We start from the raw sequence: 7,531 nt of genomic DNA on the forward strand, positions 1-7,531 counted from the left end.
AGGCATATCGAATAAGAGATAGAAAAATACTGCATGCATAATGAATAAGAGCAAAACAAGCACATTAGGTCTATGCACTGCATGTGAGAGTGTATGTGCATTAATCAGTAGATTTTCAACAGCCAGAAGCTGCCGTTTTGTACCGTCATCATGGCTTGTATCAGCATTAAAAATCTAATGAGCATCTCAGTTATATGTGTCCGCGCAGGGCTTATTAAAGGTTGTAGTTGTATGGCGTGCGGAAGTGAAAGAATTCTCCAGACCGTCCGAGACTCACACAGTAGGTGGGCAGTCAGTAGCTTAGGCTCCTGTCACGTTACATGGGATGACACACTACAAACGTGCGCATTGGTGCTCTATAGCTAATGAAATGCGTTATTGTGTTAATCCCAATTTAATTTAGGGATGTTCGCCCTCTCAGATATTAGTACAAAATGAGAGACAAAGAGGAAGAGAAATTATTATAATCTTCGTTTTTGGTCTAGAGGGTTCAACAGTGTACCATGGTTGGGGCTGCCATGTATTGTGTCTCAATATTTGGAGGGTGCTTTGTTTGAATGTTGGGAAAAGTGAATGGAACCGTACAATTGATGTACTCAAGTGTGTAAGTAGGCACATGGGAATAAGGTTTTAGTGCTACATATGAGGCATCCCGCGCCAATGCTTGAGACGAACGCTATTTTGAAGTGTTTTTAATTAAGGAAAGATGATGTTTATAGAGCTCAGGCTTAAGGTTGTTACTGAGAAACCTTACGGAGCTGCTGCGTGCCCTCTCGGGTGGTTGTCGCCCTCTCGGGTGGTTGTCGCCCTCTCGGGTGGTTGTCGCCCTCTCGGGTGGTTGTCGAGTTAATATATTTTTACCGTTTTTTATTGCTGTAAACTTACTTATGATAATTTTGAAGGTGAAATCATAGTCCTATTTCTGCTGTAAAGATTTCATGAATCATTTCAGGTCTTGGCAGTTTTTGTGTCTTTTTCCCGCTGCCTGTAGACTACACCGTGCAAATTTCAGAAGAAACAACAAGGTTTTGAAAAGAAGGAGTCCTCCTTGGTGGTAACACCTTAAGTTTGTGGATTTCTGTACTTTCCAGCTAGTCTATAATTATTTTTTTATGTGCTGCCATCCTAGGTGCGATACATTATTAGATAAATCTCTTTAAATGTTACAGTATGAAGTACAGGTTAGTATAGCTTAGTAATTTGCAGAATTGCTGTTAGCTGTAAGATATCCAGAAAATATAGGGACTTTGTTACTTATCACCAAGCCAGACCCCAAAAGGATCTGTTAAGTGAGATGCTTCTGTAATGAGATCTGCCTTTGGTTTAGCTCGGAGACAAATTCAGTCTATTAGTAATGGGCTGTGGGCTCGAAGGATCCCTGCTTGCAAGCATTCCTCCCGTTAGCGTTTAAAGTATTTGATTTCTTGTGCGTGAGATGAGCATCCATGGTTTGCTCTACTGTTGAAAAAGGTTTTGGTTTGTAGAGGTGTCTTTCAGCATTGCTTTCCTTCAGGTATCCCAGGATTATCCAGCCTGTTCAGATGCTCTTGAAGTGGTTTTGCATGGCTCTCGAAACAGATTGCCTGCAGTTCTCCACAATATTATGAGAGAAGCTTTTGAGTTTGTATTTATATGTATTTTAGTGGGAAAATGGCCCTTGCTCTCACTTTACCTTAAAAAAAGGGGGATTTCCTTATGAGTTTTTGTTTATGAATATTATAAAGCATTTACGTAGTACTGCATACTTGGTTTCTGGTGGATTAAAAAATTTGTGTGTCCTAAATGTTTGAATAATGACCTCTGCCTTTCACTGAGAAATTTATTGAATAGCTAACAACGGTTGATCTTTTCAGGTGTGTGTTTGGTCTTCAAATATTTTGGACACCTTCCACCTTCCTCCGGGCCAAGTCCAAAGGAATACTTGAAGGGCAGGGGGGGGGAAACTAAAACAAAAAGATTTCGAGCATTGAAGGTATGTGTCAAGTTTGTCTGGTTCCTGTTATGTTGTTATTGCTTGCAGCTGTGCTGCACCATTTTGGATGTGGTACATTTTTAAACGGATGTTTTCAATGCTGAGTTCAAAGTACAGGTTGGTTTAGGATAAAGCCTGCGGAATTGCTGTTAGTTGTGAGATATCTAGGAAATGTTCAGTTGCAGTTGGAGTTTGTTGTGGTGTTGTTCATTTTGTGGAATGTGTGGTCAAGGAGGTCAGTTGATTGCAAGATGAAATTATATAAGACAGTTACATGGATTAGCTGTGTTTTGTATGTATATATATATATATATATATATATATATATATATATATATATATATATATATATATATATATATATATATATATATATATATATATATATATATATATATAGAGAGAGAGAGAGAGAGAGAGAGAGAGAGAGAGAGAGAGAGAGAGAGAGAGAGAGCAATCCTATCAATAAATTAACTGATGAACTCTATGATTTGAAACTTAAAATAGGATGTGAGGTGAAGGCACTCTTACTTACACAAACATTGTTTTAACACCTTCAGTGGTGAGGAAGAATTTGTAGTTTGAGGTCATCCGAGATGTATTTCCTTATTCCTTTGTACACTGGAGGTAATACTTGAATGTGATAGCCAGCCCATGGTTTTTCTAGCTTTAGTAAGGGGAGTTTAAAAGACTGGAACTGAAGCTTCTTGAATTTACTTATTTGTTACAGAGAGCTTTCATGCCCAGTGTCACACCATAAGTCTTCATGAAAGTGACCCTTGGACAGACTTCTTTACATAGTGCCACAGGTATATATGGGTCATTTCTGTATTGGTAATTTCTGTCACGATTAGTTAGTTCTTTTGTGCTGCAAATGTTCGAATGGTTACCGCTAAGAAGTATCTTATATGGCTAATGAGGGTTATTGTTTTCAGACTCTAGTTGGACCTTGAAGATTTCCAACCATGGACCTTGAAGAATTTGGTCCACAGACCTTGAAGATTTTCGACCACTGACCTTGAGAATTTTGGACCGTGGACCTTGGAAGATGTTGAACTGTGGACCTGGGAAGATTTTGGACCACAGACCTTGAAGATTTTAGATACCCCACCTCCCAGCCAAGTAAGAACAGAGTAGTAATATGTAGTTGCAGGAAATTGTGAAGCATTGTCTAAAATTGAATGTATATGTAAATTGTCTGTATTGTCTAGCTTCTACTTAGAATGATTTGTTGAAAAGAATGCTTACGAATGTGTGTGGTTCTTTGGGGATGAATTGGTATGGTGAACTCGTTAAATTTGAGTGGTGACCCAAGATTCATTTTTGATGTGTTATTGGTCGTTTTGTTATTCAATACAGACAGTTAGTTACAGGGGGAAAGTATATTTTTAAATGAAGACCAAAATGAATTTAGAGAAAACTTAGGAAAGGCCAGCTATTTTGTGGCGTATATTAGAATGGAATACTTGAGGATATTTCCTTTAAAGGGGGAGGCCTAGAGGAGTAAAAACATTAGTAGTTAGAGATTAAAAAGTTGTAGTATATCCTGTGAAGTTGATTGAGTTTCGTAAAATTTATCTTAAAACATTGTATAGGGGAAATGAACTCAAAGGAATGGTGATAATGGGCTTATGCAATTGAGGTGATCAGTTTATTTTTAGAACAAATAATTTTATATGCCAGTTACATACAGTAGCTGCTTGTGTGTGTGTGTGTGTGTGTGCAAGGTGCTAGGGGAGGGAAATGGTTGTAGTAGAGACGTTGAGCAGAGGAGTCAGTAGTTTACAGGGAAATTTTTTGAAATTGTCTAAGGATGCTTATTGCAACAATGGTATTGTATAGTTACATGTTTTAAAGATATTTATTAGAATTGATTTATTAATAGTCATGCATGCTATTTAGTGCTATGCAGTTCTACTCTGCAATGTTTGATGGTACTGGTATGGAGAGCTGTGAGATGTAATTTTAAAGGTTATAACTTAATCTGGTCTAGATTTCATCATAAAATTCATTACTTTTGAAACCTAAGATCTCACTTTTCTTGAATGGCTCAAAATGCGTATCCAGAATTCACTGCAAGGTTTTTCCTTCTCCACAGGGTTGGTTTTTGAGGACAGGAGGAAGACTACCTTGTGTGTTGCTGTAGAAAAGGCACGACAAGAGATAACACTCGACATGGGAGAGGAGGGAGGAGTTGACATCAGTGCCGAAGTCAAATACAAAAATGTTTTAGTCCATGGTGTTACTCTGTAGGGCGTAGTGCCGTCAGTACACCTCATATGATGCACTGTAGGCGTCAATTTTTTTGCAGAATCCCTCCGTTCATACTCTCTTTCCATCTCACTTTCCACCTTCTAACAATTGTTTCATAGTGCAACTGTGAAGTTTACTTCCTGTTACACCTCTGAAATTTTTATGATCAATTCCCTTTCAGTGTTGAATGGCCTCATAGGTCCCAGCGATTGCTTGGCTTTGGGCCTAAATTTTACATTCTATTCCAGTCCACGGTGTTAGGCATATATGTGATTAATACCGCTGATGAATAAATTTGTATTCTTTGTTTTGTGTATGGTAAGTAAAGTTATGTTCAATGGCTCTCACATGTAGAGAGGTCAAAACTTTACATCTGAGAGTTTGGCAGTTACAGCAGCCTAAACCCTTGTGGGATCTTTCCCATCTTTTTAAAAAGCGTACATATCACAGTGCTACTAAGAATGCTACTATTTTCCAAAAGTCAGTTGGACTGACAAGTTTTCCTTTTGTCCGGAGGCAAGGAAATATTGCTACATTACCTAGGGGACTAAGTCCATCCACATACCCCTCTGAATTAGGCTGACTTCATTTACCCCTTTTTTATCTAAGTTTTTTGAGAAGCTGCTATTAAACATCTTAATAGGCTTGTTGAAGATACTAACCTGTTACCAGCATTGCAGTTTTGGTTTCATAAAGGCCTTGGTACTTGTGATGCACTCTTTGTCAGTACCTACCATCTTGCAGAGTGATCTTGGTGAGATACATATGCATGCATATATATGATTAATCCATTTAGATTTGAGTGCAGGCTTTGACTGTGTGAATCATGAAGCACTTGTCGAGAAAGAAAGATTCTAAACAATTGATGGATCTTATTGAGAGATACAATGAATTTTTGACTGGCAGAAAACCTAAAGGTCTGTGTCAGTAGTATAGTAGCTTTAGTAATGTCATTTAAAGTGTTCCTCAAGGTAGTGTTCTTTAACCTTTACTATTTATGATATATACTAGTGAGATGTGGCAAGGTGTGGAGAACAAACTGATTGTATACGCTCATGATGCTACCCTTGTAGCTGTTGTCCCTTCACCACCTTAGGTCTGTGGTTGCAGAATCCTTGAATAGAGATGTTTTTTGCACTTGAAGCTTAACCCTTCTAAATCTCAAAGTATGATAGTTAGTGGATCTAGAACACGTTTTTCTTTGCATTCAAATTTGCATTCAAGTGTGATGGTTTTATATGTGAAAGACTTTAAAGATTATTTAGGAGTATTTTTTGATAAGAAGACTTTTGAGAACTATGTATGTAATACTGCTTCCTCTGTTTCTCAACAAGTTGGAATCTCGCAGAAATGTTTTCAAACGTTTCGTGATAAAGCTATTATATCTTGAGTGCTTTAACACTTTTCTTCTTCCTTGTTTGGAGCACTGTTCTCCAGTGTGGTCTTTGGGTGCTCTCATCTCAAACTTTTGGATGGAGTTGTGTCATCATTCAACTTGCTTTGCCAACTCTTAATATTGAGCTTCGCATAGATGTAAAGTGAGTTCGTTATGTTTGTTGCATAAAATGTACAAGGACAAAAGTCCTCTGCACCCTTCTCTACCTGTTGGCAACAGAAGGCAGGCTGCTGTTGCAAACAGTGTGTTGTTTGCTAGTACCATGTTTAGTACTACCTAGGTTACTGTGAGTTTTATTTTTGCTACAATTAAATGAGGAATAGTTGCCTAGTGTAGTTGTGGAGTCTTGTGGTTTCCTAATGTTTAAGAGAGGAGCAAATTCATTCTTGCTTTCTGGTGACGTCTCCTGAGTGCTGCAGGTGCTTTGGCTTTCATTTTCCACTCACTCACTCTGGTGGCTACTTGGGCCTCTTGGTGACCCATGGCCGCTTGCCCCAGACATCTCCACGTTCCCCTGCCGAGTCTCCAGTTATTCTCAGGATCCTCCTCCTCCTCCTCCTCCTCCACTCCCAATTCTCTTTGATCGCTGAACACATTTTCTTTCCATCTCATCCTCGGTCTCCCCACTGGTCTTCTCCCTTGTACTGCTCCTTCCATAACCACTTTAGGCATTCTGTCCTCTTCCATTCCAACTACTTGTCCTGCCCAACGTATCCTGTGCGATCTTATGGTCATTTATTACCGGTTGTCTGGCTAAATCTCTTATTTCTTCGTTGTGTCTTCTCCAAACACCTTCATTTATATATTATCGTAAACGGGACTTGTTATTCTATGCAAAATGTTCGAAAAAAAACAGTAGTCTCAGCTCTTGACATTTAGTCAGCGTCCAGGTCTCACAACCACATAGTAGCACTGGCCTGATAATAGTGTTGTAAATTCTTAATTTGGTAGACTTTGCGATGTTTCCTATCTTTAGAATATGTTGTAGACTGAAACAGCATCTATTCCCTGCTGTAATTCTAGCCAGAGCCTCTCTCTCCATCTCATTTCTGGATGTTAACATACTTCCTAAATATTTACGATCCTCATGTTCTTGGTATCTACCATATTTTGTTGTTGCTGTTATTGGTGGTTGTTCCCAGCCTCCACTGATCTCTAGTCCCACTCTGGCAGCAGTTTCTTTGAATGGTATATACAAACATTCTATATTTTGTACATCTGTAACTAAGAAATCTGTTAAATCTGCAAAACAAAAATCATCTGCAGATGCAACAATCTTATGGCGGTGTAGAACTGTTTATGCAATATTTACTCGTTTTCCGTTCTGAACAGGCTTATTGCGTGTGCAAGGTGTGATAAATTTCCACCACCTGTCACCTAATTTCCATGGGTCCTGGAATTAATGGCACCCACAGAGAAATTGGTGCAAAAATTGATACCATTGCTAAAACATACTATACAAGCGTCCAATAAAAAAAAAAAAAAATAATGAAATTTGTACTTTTGACATACTATACAAATATAGTGTTTGAAAAATATAATGAAATGAGTAGCTCTACATATAGGCCTAGGCTTACACAACAGCAGCTTCTCTCTCTCTCTCTCTCTCTCTCTTTACTCTTCTCTCTCTCTCTCATCATAACAAACAAGTTTTTCGTTGGACATTGCTCAAATTTAACTCGATTTCATTAAAGCTCACGTTTCCAAAATTGTTCATTGTTAAAAACTGTTCCCGAGCCTGGATTCGAATAATGGCTTACTACTGCATTGAAATGACCTGAGAAATGAAAGTTGGGTCTGATGCCATTATTGCCAATGTATGTCCGAAGATTTAAAAACTGTTCCATTCAGCAAGCAGGCAATTCCCACCACCTGTCACCTAACTTCCATGGGACCTTCCCAGCGTCCTT

Source organism: Macrobrachium rosenbergii, unplaced genomic scaffold (genome assembly GCF_040412425.1).
Source record: "Macrobrachium rosenbergii isolate ZJJX-2024 unplaced genomic scaffold, ASM4041242v1 282, whole genome shotgun sequence".
NCBI lineage: Eukaryota > Metazoa > Arthropoda > Malacostraca > Decapoda > Palaemonidae > Macrobrachium > Macrobrachium rosenbergii.